General features: G+C 40.7%; 1 protein-coding gene across 23 annotated transcripts in view; it reads left to right on the top strand.

Moving 5' to 3' along the window:
* Positions 1–17,679, top strand: part of Dtna (dystrobrevin alpha) — a 367,583-nt gene that overhangs the window by 84,088 nt on the left and 265,816 nt on the right. For 16 of the 23 annotated variants that reach the window (XM_075969211.1, XM_075969208.1, XM_075969204.1 and 13 more), the window contains exon 1: positions 13,934–14,147. The exons of 1 other annotated variant lie outside the window; for it this stretch is intronic. The gene's annotated coding sequence lies outside the window, so the exon portion shown is untranslated. Of the gene's footprint in view, positions 1–13,580; positions 13,780–13,908; positions 14,148–17,679 lie in introns of those variants that run through there. 6 more of the 23 variants (XM_075969216.1, XM_075969195.1, XM_075969220.1 and 3 more) reach the window with 4 other exon arrangements.

The following is a 17,679-nucleotide window of genomic DNA, read 5'->3' as shown; positions in this document are numbered from 1 at the left end:
ACAAACAAACAAAAAGTGAGTTAAGTAGTATAAGAGATGGAGTTTAGATGTTTGATCTTTGACCAAAGCAATTTCAAGTTAAATTGTGAATGCATGAACATGACAATAAAATAAAGAGATGTCTTGATGGGGAGTGCATTTTGGGATCAGGTAGAAACCTGGTACAAGGGAAACTCCCATAAGTCTACAAGAAAGACTTCAGCTAAGACACCAAGCAATGGTGGGTAGATAGCTTGAACTGGCCACCTCCTTTAACCAGGTTGGTAATTACCCAAATCATCATCAAAGAGTCTTCATCCAGTAAATGATGAGATGCAGAGATCTACAGCCAAGCACTGGGCCAAACTTGGGGAGTCCTGATGAAGAGGGGGAGGAGGATTGTACAATCTAGGGAGAATCAAGGTCATTGTAAGGGAATCAACTCTAACCTGGACTCACGGGAGCTCACAAACTCTGGACCGATAGCTAGGGGCCCCTCATGGGACCAACGCAGGCCCTCTTCAGAAGTGTGACAATTGTGTAGCTTGCTCTTTTTGTAGAAATCCTAGTGGTGGGAGCAGGGCCTGTCTCTAATGCTTTGACTGGCTTTCATGAACTTATTCCTCATACTGGGTTGCCTTGCCCAGCATTAACACAAGGAAACAAGCTTAGTCCTACCTCAACGTGATATGCCGTGCTTTGTTGACACCCATGGGAAGACTGCCCCCTTTCTGAACAGAAGAGGAGAAATGGATGGGGTCTCAGGGGGATGTGGGCAGAGGGAATGGAAGGAGAAACTGCAGTCAGGTTGTAAAATAAATGAATAAATTTAATTACTAATAATAAAAAGAAATCAGATAAAAAGCAAGTGAAGCTTCAGGTTAAACAGGTTAAGTAGCATGAAAGATGGATTTTAGATGTTTGATCTTTGACAAAAGTATTTCAGAAGTTAGAAATTCAATTGTGCATGAACATAACAAAAAATCTAACAGACCTTTCAAAAATGTCCCCTGCTATACAGTGAAAACAAACAGGTTAAGAGCTGGTATCAGTGTACATTGCTCAGGTTGTGACTTCCCCGAGGCACCAGACACTCAGGAAAAAACTCTCTTTTGATTTGTGGTCTTTTCCTGAACTACAAATATATGATACATAATGATACCTCCTTGAAGACACAGAAGCTGTGAGCCACAGCTCCCACACAGGCACAGGCCCACGATGGAAGGCCATGGCGACTCTATTGCATGCTTAGGAGACGACAGTACCTGCATTTCTAATTAGAAATACTTTAAACCCACACTGGGTAGATTCCCCCCCCCCCCGGAGTCCCATTTGTGTCAAGGAGCTTTGTACAGTCTCCCCTTCATAAGATACAGTACTTAAACAGTTCTATGCAAGGACTTCCAGCCTCTGAGCCACAAAGACATACTCACATGTTCTAAGACCTTTAAAGTTCCTGTGTATGATGGAGTCTTAAATTCTTAACATCTCTGCTCATCAAGAGATATCTTGTCACCTCCCCAGCGTGAAAACATAGTTTCCCAACTCTGATTCCCTCTCCAACCTTTGACAGAAAATAATGCTTTCCAGCCTCTCATTGAATCCATGACAATGCAGTGGTCGAGAATATACAGCACCAGACATAGAGAGATGACTCAGGGTCTAAAAACACTAGCTGCTTTTCCACAGGATCCGGAGTAGCTCACAACCATCTCTCACTTCTTGCCATTGTGGGTACTGCATGCATGCAGTACCCATGTGCACATTCAAGCAAACATTCATATACATGATTAAAAATAGATAAATGTACTTTGAAATATATATAAATATATACCATAGTGTGATACCCTCTTGTGTGGGATGTGTTAACCATACAAGGATGCTTTATGTTCACATGCAATTAAGGTATAAAATCACATTGTACTTTGAAACCCACTATTGGTTAGCTTTACAATATTGTAAACTGGTTTTCTGAATATATGAAATAATCTAATAGCTATTATTTAATCTTCCAAAACCCTGTAAAAACTCTTTTACCAAGGGCCAGGAGTACGGAGCTGATAAGCCACAAATGTGGTTTTTCAACTCCACTTAAAGAATGGCTGAACACTTCTGTGCCATGTTTATGTTTTGTCATTTGAAATTCCTCCTGAATACTCTTGAATAAGTAACAATGGTGACCATGTATAGGTTTATTCACATCAACTGTTTTATTTCAATTGAGAAGAGATATGTTTAGGCATGATTTTAATTAATCACTGTCATTAGCAAGTTTTGAATAATTTTCTTAGCTTTATGGGGTGAGGTCACAGCAAGTGCCTTCATTTTACAATCTAAAATATTTTGCATTCTTCACCTTCACAAGTTAAGCTTTAAAAAGCAGGTAAAATTAAATATCTTATTTAAGATCAATAATTTCTATGCCATAATTTAATTTAAAAATCTTAATGGTTTGGATAGGATCCTTAAGGGGACTTTATGCTATTATTTTTTTGAAATACTTGATGGCACACTTTGAAAAGCAGGACTTTCAAGTATGTAAGTTTATACACATTTATGTTGTAGAGCATACACATTCTGAATATGCATTTCTGTGTCACATTTGTAAGTGAGATATATTAGAGCCTATAACCTAAGATTAGTACCAAAACGCCAATAGATAAACCTAGTTTTTATATTGGCATCTAATCATACAGTATTGCATTCTTTTTCTTTAGTCTGCCTAACCGCTATTTTGACATCACGTTAAACTGGAAAATGAATTTAAACTATTTGTCTTTTCTTTTAGCATTTCTATTCACAAACTACATATATGTGACTAATTAGAATTTTGAAAACCTTTTACCCAAGACAGATAAAGGCACTATGAAGCCTTTATCCTTGCCCTGCAGATAATGTCACCATCAGGTTCTCTCTGTTTTGCGTTTAGTTTTTAAAGATGTGATTATGTGTGATTTTCCTGCACCTTGCAATTAGACAACTCCCTGCACGTGAACGTAGCTCTCTGTAGAGAATAAGCTTTGAAATTTCATAGAAAGGTAACCATTGTCTCTATAAAAATAGGAATACAATGTATACAATAGGCTGGAAAATGAGACACCATCAGTGTGCGGCTGAAGCTGTGTTGAGCACATTACATAAGAGTGATTTTGTAAAAACAAGGCCAAAGAAAATGAAACCTGGGGTTTCATAGTTTATTGTCAGCCTAACATTTTACAATGGCAGTAATTAATGTATTATAACTTCAAAGCCCAGTGCATGTGCACGTGTGTGCACATCTGTGTGATGTGATTTATTAAGGTGCTCTGACAATGACAAATTGAATGGATATGTAGATTTCCACTGGGCTTTGGTTCTAAGCAGTATGTTTTTATAATGAAAACAATAGTCAGGTTTAGAGGAAGTTGATTTTTGTTGTTTGTGTCCACTTCCTACTACTATTACAAAAATCAGACCAGGATGACTTTAAAAATAAAATAGGATTACTTAGCTCGAAGTTCTACAGGTCCAAAGGCATAAAGTGGACTCCACTGGGAACCTCAGAGTGGATGGTTCACAGAGGTAAGACTGTGTATGGGGAAAGAGAGATCATATCCCCAGACACGAAGCCAGACAAGTGCTATTATTCCCTAATATTTGGTTAATCTAAAGAGAGAACCCAGGGTTTCTACCTTAATTCCTTGAAAAGATGAATCCCCCGAAATCTGGGAAACTTCCCAATTTAACTCCACCTTGGGTTCACATTTCCAGCAGTACCATGCAAATGGCCAAGTCTCAACACACATCATGACCATGCCAGATCAGGGTTTCCATTCCCTTCTCCCACTGTATCCCACTCCTTCTGCTTTGGTCCCCAAATCCCTCTCCTTTCTCTCTTTTGTCCTGCATTTTTCTTTCTCTGAATTAAAGCTTCCCCCATGCATGCTTATAAAGGATAAATTTATTATTATAAATTCTTGTACAACATTAATTTTTATAAAAATGAATTTCCAATTCAATGTTGTTGATTACTTCACTCATCACCGTGTCCAACACCAAATGAGCAATTTCAGGGAGAAAGGGTGTGTTTGGGCTCACAGTTTGTGGCGTAAGAACAGCGTTGACTCTTGACTGTGGTGGCAGGACTATGAGGCTCCTTGCTCACATCAAGGCAGACCAAGAAACAGCATGAGACAGGAATTGTGTTCAGTCTATAAAATAGAAGTCACATTCTCTAGCTAGGCCCCTACTTCTGACATTTCCACAGCCTCTCCCACCAAATGACTAGCTAGGGACCAAATGTTCAAACACAGGACCTTATGGGAGCGTTTTATACCCAAGCCATAAGAGCATTCATTTATTACTTGATAATTAATTAATCAAGACATCCCTGTCAATTAAGCATGTAGATCTATGCAAACCCTTGTGACTATATTGGGCTCATGTTTCCAGCCACAGACTTTGACCCTTAACACTAACTGCAATAGTGAGAGTTCAAGTAAATGTGCACTCAGCTTGGAATGGGTGGGAGGATCTAGTATTATTTACTTTTCCTTGTTTCTGTGATAAAATATGATTGTGAGACTTATTTCTTGTAGCAGATATGTCTGCAAGGCCCACGTGGGAGCTGTGGGAGCTGGACCTTCCTCTAACATTCCCAGGATCTGGAGCAGAAGTAAAAACCAGAAACATACATACACAAAATGTCTAAATATTTAAAAGTTATAAGTCAGACTCACAGTCCATTAAGTCACATTATTTATCCCACTCTGATAAATATGCCCTGATAATGATTTTTAAGAAACAAGTTCAAGTTGAAATTCTCTTAACGTGGCAGCTCAAAGAAGCCATCCAGACACCACCTCTCTTCTCTCTCCCAGTTGCTCTGCCCACAGCTTCTAGGATGATTCATGCCCTCAGTATTCAAATAACTGTGAGCCACCATCAAAGGCTCCAGCTGTGCATACTATGGCCAGATCAACCTTGGAAAAAACCTAAAACCATTTAGTACCTGAAGCAGTAATACCCTCAATCCCACGTGCTCAGAACAAAGAGTGGAAGGAACCCCTGGCTCTTCTGTGTCAGCTTTGTTGGAAGGATCAGGGTACAGCAATGAAGGGACAAGCTATATAATCTCACTTTGTGCGGGAGAACAAGGCACAGCAGTCCAGTAACATGTTATATAATTCATTTTGTGAGGGAGAACAAGGCACAGAAGTGCAGTAACATGCTATATAATCTCACTTTGTGAGGAAGGATCAGGACACAGCTATACAGTAACATGCTATATAATCTCATTTTGTGGGGAAAGACAAGGCACAGCAGTGTAGTAGCATGCTATATAACATATGGACCAGCCTCCTACTCTTTTCTAGCTAGATTTAAGGGAAAGATTGATGGAAATACAGTATTTTAAAGATGGGTAGATAAGCTTTGTAGACATGAAATATAGAAAGAAAGAAAAGGATGCCAAAGATTCCTCCTGATCCTTTGTTATAGTTTTTATAGCTATCGAAATAATAAGATGCATAATCCCTCCTTCCAAAGCTTTAACATTGATGGGGTAATGTTGACCAAATAGGACACAATCTATCTTCTGGAAATCTGGTGTCACCAGATTAACACAAGAAACAGAGCATATGTGTCAAAACCATTCAAGACAAAACTCGCTTCAAATCCCAGACACACAATGTGGTCCATATGCTAATGGTCATGCCAGTGGACAAGGAAAATGATGTCACTGTGGAAATTTTTAATTGCCTTCCAGTAAAAATAAAGTACTAAGGGAACTGCCAAGACCACTTTAAGATAATTTTTCTTATCTTGGGGTTATTGTGATCTAATTCAATAATTTGGGCAGAACTTCAGGGACAAAAAAATGCATTTTTACTCTTTAAGATACATTGATTTTACAAATGGAAGAATTATTCATAATTGCATGCACTTGTGGATTTTAATGTCACAGAGGCACAATAAAACTGTTAAAATGGGACGACAAGTCACTTCAAAATGAAATAATTTCTTTGATTGAGTGTTATGCATCAGCATGTCTGATACAGGTACTTATATGCCTTGTGGTGTTTAGCTTTGATGTTAGCATTGAATGTTTTTGCTTATGGAGAAATATGAAATACTAACACACACACACCTGCTAGCTATATTTGGTGGAATCATTCTAGAGCAAAACTTGAAGATCAGCTCATCATAACCCCTTTGCTGGGACCATACTAAAGAGCAATGACAGAGAGTTGCCCCTGAAATGGAGGTGGCACACATTCAGTTCCTACCTGTGCCTCCCTAGACAGCACTTACTTTGACCTTCTATGAGTTCACTGAGATAAATAAAAAGGGGAAAATGCAAAGCCCAGTATTATTGACATCTTTTAATGAGAAAGAAATGGATGAACGATACTTAGTTTAGCTATCAATTTGGACACATAGATGCCTGCAGAGGAAATGCCACTAAGAAGCAATCCAAGACTCCTTAGAGAATCCTAGGAAAACACAATGACTGGAGGCAAAAGATAGTTGAATCTAGGGAAGGCTTTGGGGCTCCAAACAGGAGAGATAGAAACTTGGAAATAACAGGTACATGCTCCAATACTTTCCTGAAATCCACATAGTCTGACAGCTATGCCCCAAACCCCTGTAGGAAACACAGAGTAGGGAAATGTCTAGATTAACTCAAAGAGCGAGTCACGGAGTCAGTCATGCTAGAAAGAACAGCAGCAGGTAGATGTTAGTTGAGATCTTGGACTCTGGCAGCCAGGTGGGAATCTGAGCTATGAATAAATACCAGATCCTCTTCCTCTTCAGGATATCCTACTCAGTTCTGGTCCTCATAGTCCATGTACTAGGTATATGTCCAGAGCATCCTGAGGCAGGTATGTAGGGGCAGCTTTGTGGACTACCTAAAGGTATAGAGATCAGTCGCTCTCAGTGGCACCTTACTGCAATAGTTAGCATTGTCTGTTCATTCTACGACATCATCCTGTGTGTGACTTAAGCAGACACTAAGGGACACTGGGTTTGAAGAAGTATCCAAATGTAAAGAGACTAGAGTAGGTAAATGAACTTAAAAAAGGGGATGAACTAAACATATTTTGCCATAAGCACACAAAAAGCCTAAAATCTATGTTATTTCAGATATTAGAAAATAAAATGTGTCCAAGAAACTAAACACAGTGTAGTGGAAAAGGAACACTTAGAAACAAAATTCTTAGAAATTAAAAATATGTTCATAGAAATAGCATATTCAACAGAATAGAGATAAGAAAAAGAAAATTAATAAAAGGGAAGTTACTAGAAAATGGAGACAATTCAATGTTGTTTAGTTTCAGACCAAAAGAACAGAGGATGTGAGTTATAATTTGCTTTAGAAGTAAAATTTCCCAGAACTGGAATAATGAGCAAGAATTCCTTGAGTTTCCAGCACTCTAAGTAGGGGGATAAAAAAATGAGTGATCTACAAAGGCATGGTGTCATGAGTTTTATCTCTTCAAGGGGAAGAGATGAAGAAGGAGACAGAAGGGGAAGAAAATGAAAAGCCAATAGAACAGATAACGTCTGCAAACGCTGCCCTAAAATGGCTGTTTAAACATGTCGAAGCCCGGTTACTTTGTAGTACTGTGAGCAGTGTCATCTCAATCACAGGCGTGATATAAAACATTTAATTTAGGTCTCACGCCATCACCTCATTTGCCATTTCTCCTCACCAGAAACTTCTACAACCTAGCTTCTAGGTTTTTGAAATGTCCAATTAATTGTTGTCAACCATGGTTATCGCACTATATTTCAGAGCTATGCATTCTGTAAAGTAATCTGATAGATTACATAATTTCAGGCATCTGAGTTCTCCCCAAACAGGTCTCACCCTTGAGCATCCGCTGAAAAAGTTGGGTCTTGTCATTGTTAAATGAGCCCTTTGAACAGAAGGCTCCAGAGCGAAGCAAGCCACAAGTCTGAAACATTCTCATTGCACGTGCTCATCAGGTAAAACCTGCTTCCAAATGAGCAGCTGGGTATGATGTCGACACTTCCGGTCTGCCTACCAACTGTCATTTTATTTAATCACAGGAAACATAATTGTCCTGTTTCTACCAGGGATATGTCTTTAAACACTTCGATTAGAACCAGTTACTCATTTTGTGTATAAATGTGGACTGGGTATTTGACTATGAAAAATTATGCAGGTTTCGAATGATGACATCATATGTTTTAATTGTACACTAGAACAAATTTTTACTCTCAGATTGTAAGAGGCATCAGATGTGGTACGTGCTGGCAGAGTTCCAATATATGGCATGTAGAAAGTGTCCCTCTGTGAACAGGGTGAGGTCAGATCTTCCAGTTACATCTAGAAGTGAATATGATGCCCATACTGCAGCTAGAGTTGACGTTGGTCCTTCAAAGGAAAATTACAGCTCTACTCAGTGGTCAAATACAGTAATAACCCAGTGATGGGGGAGAGTCTTCTGTTTTGTGTTAATTTTATTGGTTAAATAAAGAGACTGCCTTGGCCCTTTAACAGGACATAAAATTAGGTAGGCGGAGTAAACAGAACAGAAAGCTGGGAGAAAGAAGCTGAGTCAAGGAGTCGCCATGATTCTCCTACCAGACACAGACGCAGGTTAAGATCTTCCCTGGTAAGACACCTCATGGTGTTACAGGGATATTAGAAATGGGTTAGATCGATATGTAAGAGCTAGCCAGTAAGAGGCTGGAACTAATGGGCCAGGCAGTGTTTAAAAGAATACAGTTTCCGTGTAATTATTTCAGGGGTAAAGCTAGCCAGGTGGCGGGACGCAGCAGCCCGCCGTTCCTTCAACAACCCAGTTAAGTGAAGCATATTGTAATGTTTTATTTTTTATGCACACGTGGGTATGTATGTCTCTCTTTATGTATGCACATGTGAGGACATTGTCATCTTGTGTGGTTGATATTCTCTCTTGATAGCTTAACAGCTTATAAAACAATATTATTAACTGCAGAGCTTATGTTCTATGCCAGATCTTTAACTTTTTCATTCTACATAACATATACCTTTTGATCTTTTCCATATGCCTACCCTATGCTCTTTCTACAACTGTGACCACCATTTCGTTTTCTATGGCTTGTTTTGTTCCTTGTGTTCCTATATTTCTTGTTTAAGTAAGATTTTTATAGTGCTTTTCTACTAGTTTCTACTTATTTTCTTAGCATAAAGCCCTCTAGATTCACATTGCCACTCATGGCAGGCCTTCCTCTTTGGTGGAGAATACTACGTGCAAGTGTGTATGCTAGGAAGTCTTCGTTGGTTCCTCTGCGGATTGACACTGTAGCTGTTTCCACATGTTGACTTATTGTGAGCCAGAGGCGATGATGAGCGTGTAGGCATCTTTGTATATTCATAATTCCACTTCCGTGGGATATATAGCCCACATTTCAAAGAATAATATCAGTTGACTTGTGTTCAATAATAATATGCATGGTATGTCAATTCTTGGAGCCTCTTCTGACTAGGGTTCCTGTTTTCTAATATTAGTTACATGTGGTTTTTATACTGTCTTGGGTAGTGTCTACCTTAATTACTTTTCTAATAACTGCTATTCATAATTATTTTCTTTTCTTTAAGGAGAAAAACTTTATTCTTGTGCTAATACTATGTGCCTTTAAAATGCTAAAACGTTATAAATTGCATAATAAAATGTAACATTTTGTAACAAGTTACAGTTTCACTTTTTTCTAAGATCAAAATATCTGGTTCTTAACTATAAAAGTGAATTTATGTAGCACAACAAATAAAATACAAAATAACTTTAAAACAACTGCAGCCAGGTGTGGTGGAACTTGTGAGAAAGAAGCAGGCAGATCTCTATGAATTTAATGCCGATCTGGTCAACACAGCAGGTCCTAGGCCAGCCAGGCTACATCCAAAGAACCGGTCTCAAAAAGAAATCAACCGCAAAGTTATTGCCTCTAAATACCACCTCCGTTTATCACTTAAGGCAGCAAGGAAGAAAAAACTTGGCCATGTCCATTTGCTTTTGAGTGACCCAGGTTTAGATACACAGAGATACATCACAGATCAGTGCAGACCTGAGCTTGAACCACCATGCTCACTATAAGGGAACCATGAGTGGTACTTCCCTCTCAAAACTCTACCGGTTCATTCTATTATTGGGACTGGAGCAAAGATTAACTGCTTGTTCATGATTAGTCCAGAGTATCTGATTTGTCAGTTATGCGCCCAGTGTTCTTTGGAAGTGAGCCCTGGAAGCTATTTTTCTGATCAATTCCCAGTCTCCTGTTAGTGTTTACAAAAGAGCAGAATGACATTTGCTCATGATAAAGACTCAGTTCCAGCCATTATAAATCTTACCAATTGCCTTCATGGAAGAAAATAAAAATCATTTCATTGTGTTCACTTAACCTTGGGGCTGAATTAAGACTCTGATGATTGTGTCTGGGACTTCTAGGATGTGTGGAGAACAAACTGTAAGTCTGGATAATGTTAGAAACTTTAGCTCACTCGTTTTGTCGTAATTCAACTGACTACAGAATGTTAAGCTCCAAATAAAAGCCAGCAACAATTCAATTAGAAACAACACCCCCTTTTCTCTCAGTTAGTCTCGCATCCACAAGACCAGCACAAGGAACCTTAACAAACATGTCTAGCTAGTATTTGAAATAATTCACATGCACACTTATAGAATTATTGGGGGGGGGGCTTATGCAAGGTGTTACACATCATATAATCTCAGTTCAATGATCAAGAAGAGGGATGCTCATCCTAGAATTATTTTTAAAAATGTACAAGCTGAAGAGTTGCTCAGAGACCAGGAGCAATCACTACTCCTACAGAAGACCCAGATTCAATTGCCAGCAATCGTATGACAGATTATAACCATCTGTAACTCCAGTTCCAGGGGACCCACCCAATAAATTCTGGTCTCTGAAGACACCAGACATGCAATACTATACCCACATACATGTAGAAAAACACTAATACACATAAAATTAAAATAAATAAAAAATATCTTTTTAAAAAAAATAAAGAATAATACAAATAATTTTGTCAAAAAGGAGAACCAACTAATCTCCATTTTCTCACAGGCTACCATACAAGCCCCACAGACAGTGTTTCACTTTAAACAGGTATTTCCTCAGCATCAGTTTTGCAATTGTGTGCAGCTAAAGATACAGTGGGCCTAGCATTGCACTGTCTGTGAGCCAAGGCTGTACAAACCCCACACACTCTCCTTATCTCATGGTGTACTGTGTGAAAGAAGAAAGTCTGGGGCAGTGATGGCTGTTCCTTGTGCCAGAAAGTTATATCCTTCTATTTATGTGTGAACTAGTTTATGAATTTTATAAATGTTAGTACACCATAGACATGCAAGGGATGGTTTCTCAAACCACAACCTGCTGTGTGAGGGTGTACATTTTCAACAATGGAAGCTAGATGGAAAATTGGAGATGCTCCTGTTTTGCCTGTATTTTCCTTAGTTAACTTTGAGGCTAAAGAGTAACGTATGTTTCCTTCTCCTTTTCCTCCTGTAAAGATTGTTGTCCAGACATCTAGGAATGGAGTTAGCTGAAAGAACAAAGCCCTTGGCAGGCCACCAACATAGGGACATCAAAATATGAGTGTAGTAAGTAGTCAAGCGGGTCTTCCCTCATGATTTCTTAAAGTAATCTCGCTCTCGATGTGGAAGAAGAAAACAAAATAACAACAAGATTTAAAACCAATGACGTTAGAAAGTTGTCCTCTGGGATCAAGCAATTGCCAGTGAATATGTTTTGAGATGTCTCTGTGGGTCCCAGGGAGCAGCTGCAGCCACACCACCGCCACGAACCCAGCCAGCTGACAGTTGCCGAGAGTTGGCAATGTTTCATCCTGTGGTACATCCAACCACCGAAGCTGTCTTGCTTTCACCAGGCTTTTGAAGAGGCTGGGAGGCGCGTCATGTTACATGCAGTACATACACTACTCTGAACACAGAGAAGCACGTTTTCAGTGATAGACAGTTGGATTCTAGGTACCGACAAATGAATGCTAAGCCCAGGTTATTGTGCTGTAAAGGACACTTGCTCATTCCCCATCCTTGTCAGACTCTGTTTGACGAGTAGATCTTCTCCAAAGCTTTTCTGTTCACCCAGTAGACTGATCCGTTGTTTTGTTTGTTTTATCAACTTAACAAATTGCTCATCATCATGAAAGAAGAAATGTCAATTGGGAGATTTTCACCATCAGCTTGGCTTATAGGCAAATCTGTGGGGCATTTTATTAAGAATTGATGTGGCTGGGTGGTGGTGGTGCACACCTTTAATCCAAGCACACAGCTTTATTTACTACAGCCTAAAATTTAATCAAACTCTGTGAGTTCAAGGCCAGCCTGGTCTACAGAGTGAGTTCCAGGACAAACAAGGTTACACAGAGAAACCCTGCCTCAAAAAAACAAAAATAAAAACAAAAGATTTGATGTGGACAGAGCCACCCAGCACAGTTGGCTCTGAATAAGAAAGCAGGCAGAGTGGGGAGCAAAGCAATAAGCAGCACTCCTCCATGGCCTCTGCATCCAGGATTCTACTTGAGTTCCTGCCTTGACTTTCCTCAAAAACAGACTCTGATCAGGCCATGTAAGCCAAATCAACCCTTTCCTTACCAGAATGGTTTGGGTCATAGTTTGGGCTGGAGATATGGCTCAGCTGTCAAGAGGACTGCCTGCTCTTCCAAAGGTTTTGAGTTCAATTCCCAGCAACCACATGGTGGTTCACAACCAACTGTAATGATATCTGGTGTCCTGTTAGTCAGCCATCCTCATCAACCTAGACCATGAAACACAATGTGGACAAGTTCAGCAAAATCACCATGTACGGGCTGTCCATGCATGCTTCAGCATTGGCAGGGCATAAATTTCATTTTTATTCTTCATTTGTTATTCATAGCACTAAAGAGCAAAATCGGACACTTAGTTTAACCTCACACACAAACACACTCGCAAACGCATACACACGCACACACACACTCATAAAAGCACACACAAACATGCACTCATAAATGCACACAACTCTTTCTCTCCCTTATACACACACACACAACACACACACACACACACACACACACACACACACACACACACACACACACACAGCAGTTTCTTTCCCAGCCTGTGCTAAATTTTTATCAGACAGCCCTGAAAAAGGAAACATCTGGGAAAAAGAAGTGTTTCTTTCATGTTTTCCTCCTGCTGCTCAGAGTAGAGAACAAAAGTCAGTCCCCCACGGTTTCCGTAAGCATTTATTTTATTTCTCAGGACAATCCACCCGTTGACCAGGAGTCCTCGGGACACTGTGAAGTGGCATTTGTGGCTCTTTTCTTTCTCTAGTGAATCCCAAACAAGGTTTATTTAATGTTTGATCATAGTTCTGCTATCTTCCTGTTTTACTGTAGCCCTAGTCATTCTGGGTAAAATGATAAACAGATAGAAAAGAACCATAAACGTTGCGCCTCAACCAGAAATATTTTTAAAGTCTCAACATAGGGGTTGTATTTTCCTCACACTGAAATAAGAATCCAGGCAAGTTCCTTGTTTGTCTTCTGTATCCCTAGGAAGCCATTTGCCAAGCTCTGGCTGCCTGGCTCTCTGCCTCCAGGAATGCCAATCAGAGGACATTCTTTTTCAGGCAGCCAAGTTTGGAAGTCAGTTTGTTTCTGTCCGTGAGGAGGGCGGGGGTGATGGCAAGGGAAGCCAGCGAGTCCTCAGCTGATCTTCAGCTTGCAAAGGCTTGTGGAATCGCCTTCAATGAAAGCAGTTCCTTTTCCCCAGGAGGACACAGGTAAAAGACAGCTGAGTAAATCAGCTTTAGAAGAAATGGGCGGAAGCTTTGTGGGAGGGAGGGGCTGAGGGAGACCTTTGAAAGCCTGCCATTGGTGAGTTTACCAAAGGCATCTGCCAGTGGGACTTCAGTGGAATGTGAAACCAAATCGTTTGCAAGTTAAAGATAGACACACTGGATGCCAGAATCTGGAAGCCGGGTTTTTAAACTTCTGTCTCTCCCTAGGGTTTCAGAGTTGGTTATGGTCTCAGGGGTAATTGCAATTTGGCTGAAAATCTGTTCTTCCCATGAGCGTGCTAGCAATCACGGTGTTCTCTAGGTGAACTGGCTCTAAAAGGGTTGAAGAGCGGATGCTGTGGCTGACCAGGGTAAGTGAGAACACCCCCGGGGACTTGGAGGTGCATCTCTGGGAAGGTGAATATTGACTTTTGCTTTGTGCTTGGTATGAATGAAAGATCGCGGAGATTTCGTTGTGTCTTGATGGAACTGCTGTCCTTTCTGGAAGCAGGTGGCCTTGAGTGTTGCAAGTGGCCAAAGCAAACCCAGTATTTGTGCACTGCTGCTTTCAAGTTCGCATTTCAGAGTTGTAACTTCAGTGAAGCCTGTAGCCTTGCTCTTTCCCGTTAACCCTTAAGTACCCGTGGCTTACGGAGTTCCGAGTTAGGTGAGATGGAACGCAGCTTCCTTGGCATGGCTCTCTTTTCAAATGCAGACAGTGAACAAAAAATATTTCAAAGAAAAATAAAGGGGAGGGGGTGTTGTAACTAGTGATTTTTTTCATGGTGCTCTAAGACCATCAGAAAGTACCTCATCTTTAAAGGAGCGGCAGAAAAAAAGCAGGCAGCCTCTATCAAAGAAAACAGTGTATTAATAGCAGTTGTTTGGGGCATTACCTCATTAATTCTAAGCAACTCCTCTCCTCCAAACAAGCTGGTATCTGCTAAGTGAATGGAGATGTTCAGATTATGAAGAACTCCAGAGGGGAGGGAAGGAGGGAGGGAAAAAGTGGTTAAATCTGTCATTGTCGTGTTGTGTTTTAGCTTCTCAAGTGTTTCGACGCAAGGAGAAGGGAAAACTTCAGTTCCTTGCTCTTTGCCCATGTATAGGTTTTGTTTCTTGTTTGGTCAAAGTGACCTCTCCCTCTCTTCTTAGCGACAGCTTTTCCAGACTCACACAGCATTCCTTCTGAATAAATATTGTCCATAATAGTCCCAGCGTGCATGGTGTGAATTGGATACTCTCCTTTATATGGGGAAAATAAGTGTGCTGATGCTCTCCTAACAGAATGAGGGGTTGAACAGTGGAACTGGCCTTGTTTTGCTCTGCCAGATAGACCAGACTGAATGAAGTTGGCTAAAGTAGATGCAAACACTGAGTGGATTAATGTGGCTCCTTCACACAACTTTGATAACAAGAAGTAATGTAGTATGTCGCTCTTCTGAACCAAAAGGTAGGCATTGTGTTGACAGAGTTGAACTTATGACTGCTGAGCAGAGAGGCAAGGACAAACAAAATGAAGTTAGCAGAGCCCAGGACTGGTCTGTCCAGCCACGTGTGTCCAGTTTCACCTCCTATCTTCCCACTGCGTAAAGGAGAATAATGAGGCTAAGGACCCAAGACCTAGCTGCAAGGATGGACTGACCCACGCATTTTAAAGTCCTCCTCTGTGGACTGGCAATGTGTGCATTTTGTCAGAAATACCCACACTTCTAAGAGTTCAGGCAGTTTGTTAAATTGTAGCTAAGATTTGGTGATACTTAGAAAGAACCCATTAGATTACACAAATGGCAAGTATTTCTCCATTCCCGATGAGCAGACAGTACCTAGGCAAATTCTTCCTAGTCAGATCAGGCGAGGGACAACATTGTATGGGTGGCTGTGTCCTGAGTTGCTGACATTAAGAATGAAGCTGGCAGTAATTTGTGACGACATGAAGAAGAACTCAGGACACACACAGACACATGCAGTCAAACCTGTCATTTATACATCTGGTTCAGTTATACCATTTAATTTTTGCTATATTGAGTTTTGGCTTTTAGTTTTCAATGTATAAAAAATGAAAAAAATTAAAGCTCAAAATTCTCACAGGGAAGAATGTTTAGCAATGCGGCTAATAGTGACGGTGTTGACAAACACTGACAAATGCAAATAAGTGGCTCTCACTGTTGTACCACTGCTAAAGTTTCTAGTTCCATGTCGGAGTTGAAAGCTTGGACTTCTTGCTTTGAGCACCGTGAAGGTTGCTGTCCTGTGATGTGTGTCTGCTAATCATAGCTGGCGCGTTACTGGCTATGTTTCTGTTACGGCTGCCCATCCCGTCTTTGCTCGTGATGTCTTGTTTTCTAAATACCTCAGATGATTTTGCTGTAAGTTGAAAATGTATTTTGAAAATTACTCATTGAACCTGGCGTGGTGGCACCGACTTACAATCCCAGCATTTGGCAGTCAAAGCTAGGAGGCTCCCTGAAAGTTCAAGTTGCTGGAGATACTTCTATTTTTGAAAAGAATAAACGAATGGATGATTAAAAAGGGGGAGGGGTCTCTTGTAAGGGTTTTCCAAGGCCTAATTAGGATGGTGGTTTCCTGCAGAGAGGGAAGCAGGTGGCAGACTGGAAATGCTTAGACAAAGTAACCCTGGCGCCTTGAGTTCCCTCTGTGACAGAAGCCCGCTTGCAGGCAGTGTGAGCAGAGGTTCATTCTCGGTTCCCTCTGTCGCAGTGGAAGATATAGGCATTCCAGATGCCAGCGGACACTCGGCCAAAGACTTTGACGTTTTGATGAAGTCTATCAGGCCACAGAAGGAACTGCATTCTGCAGTCTTGTTTGCTCATGCAGTCATATGCCAAAGGGCAGAACTTCATGCTGTAAAGTTTACTTTACCTCTCCAGTTTCTAATTCTTTAAAAACTTCTATTATTTTTACTATGTGTGCGTGTGTGTGATGGGGTGGTCCCATGGCACTGTGTGGAGGTCAGATGGCACTTTTGTGGAGTCTGCTTTCTCCTTCCATCTTTATGTGGGTTCCAGGAATCCAACTCAGGTTGCCAGGCTTGGCAAGGGAGTTCATCCTCTGAGCCATCTCACCGACCCACTGCTTTCTAAATTTTCGTCTGCTAAATTCTCACCTTGTGATTGACTCTACCCTGGTTTTGTATTTTTGATATTTTTACTTATTTGACTTGAGCTCTAAGTCCAGGTTATCTATGTTGGAATCATTACAAGGTGCCCGTTCACCCTGCTGTGCCAATAGCCATCGTTCCTTAAAACACATCTTCATCCTAGACAATGCACTGCACAGTCTGCTGCTGCCATTGATGATATCAGGATGTTTGTGCTATCCATTGGTCTTTTACTTTTTAGTTGTGTTCTGATTCGTTTAAGACTTCTTAATTACATATGCTTACTGACTGCAGGGCTCATGTTCTCCAGCTCCGTAGGCATTGTCTAGAATACTCAGCAATCCTTTTACTCATCCCTAGTCACTCTCCTAGATAATCTCTTAATCTCTAATCCACCCACTCCAGTCACTTCAGCTGTTCACAAACTCTGGCTCTTCCGGCTTTCTCTCTGCCTGGATTCAGTGCCAGCATATCTTTGTAGATTATTGTAAGTTAACCCTTTCTGCCCCCTGCATTCCTCCGCAGCGACTCTGCTGTGGATCTTCATATTCTTACTCAGTTGCTGTTTATTCTTAGTTATTCGTCTGCCTCTAAGACACATCACCACCACCCACTGTATAGCTCTCATAGTGGACAAATCCATCTTTTACCTAAGAACTACAGCTGCTAGTGATTGGAAAACTCCAGTAGCCTTCAGAGCAAGAGTGCTCCATTTCTAGCACGTCCTGAAAGGCCTGTCACAAAGTGTCAACCATTCCTTTACTGTCTCTCCACTCCTTTTG

This window comes from Microtus pennsylvanicus, chromosome 4 (genome assembly GCF_037038515.1).
Source record: "Microtus pennsylvanicus isolate mMicPen1 chromosome 4, mMicPen1.hap1, whole genome shotgun sequence".
NCBI lineage: Eukaryota > Metazoa > Chordata > Mammalia > Rodentia > Cricetidae > Microtus > Microtus pennsylvanicus.
This window is presented reverse-complemented; position numbering and strand designations above follow the sequence as displayed.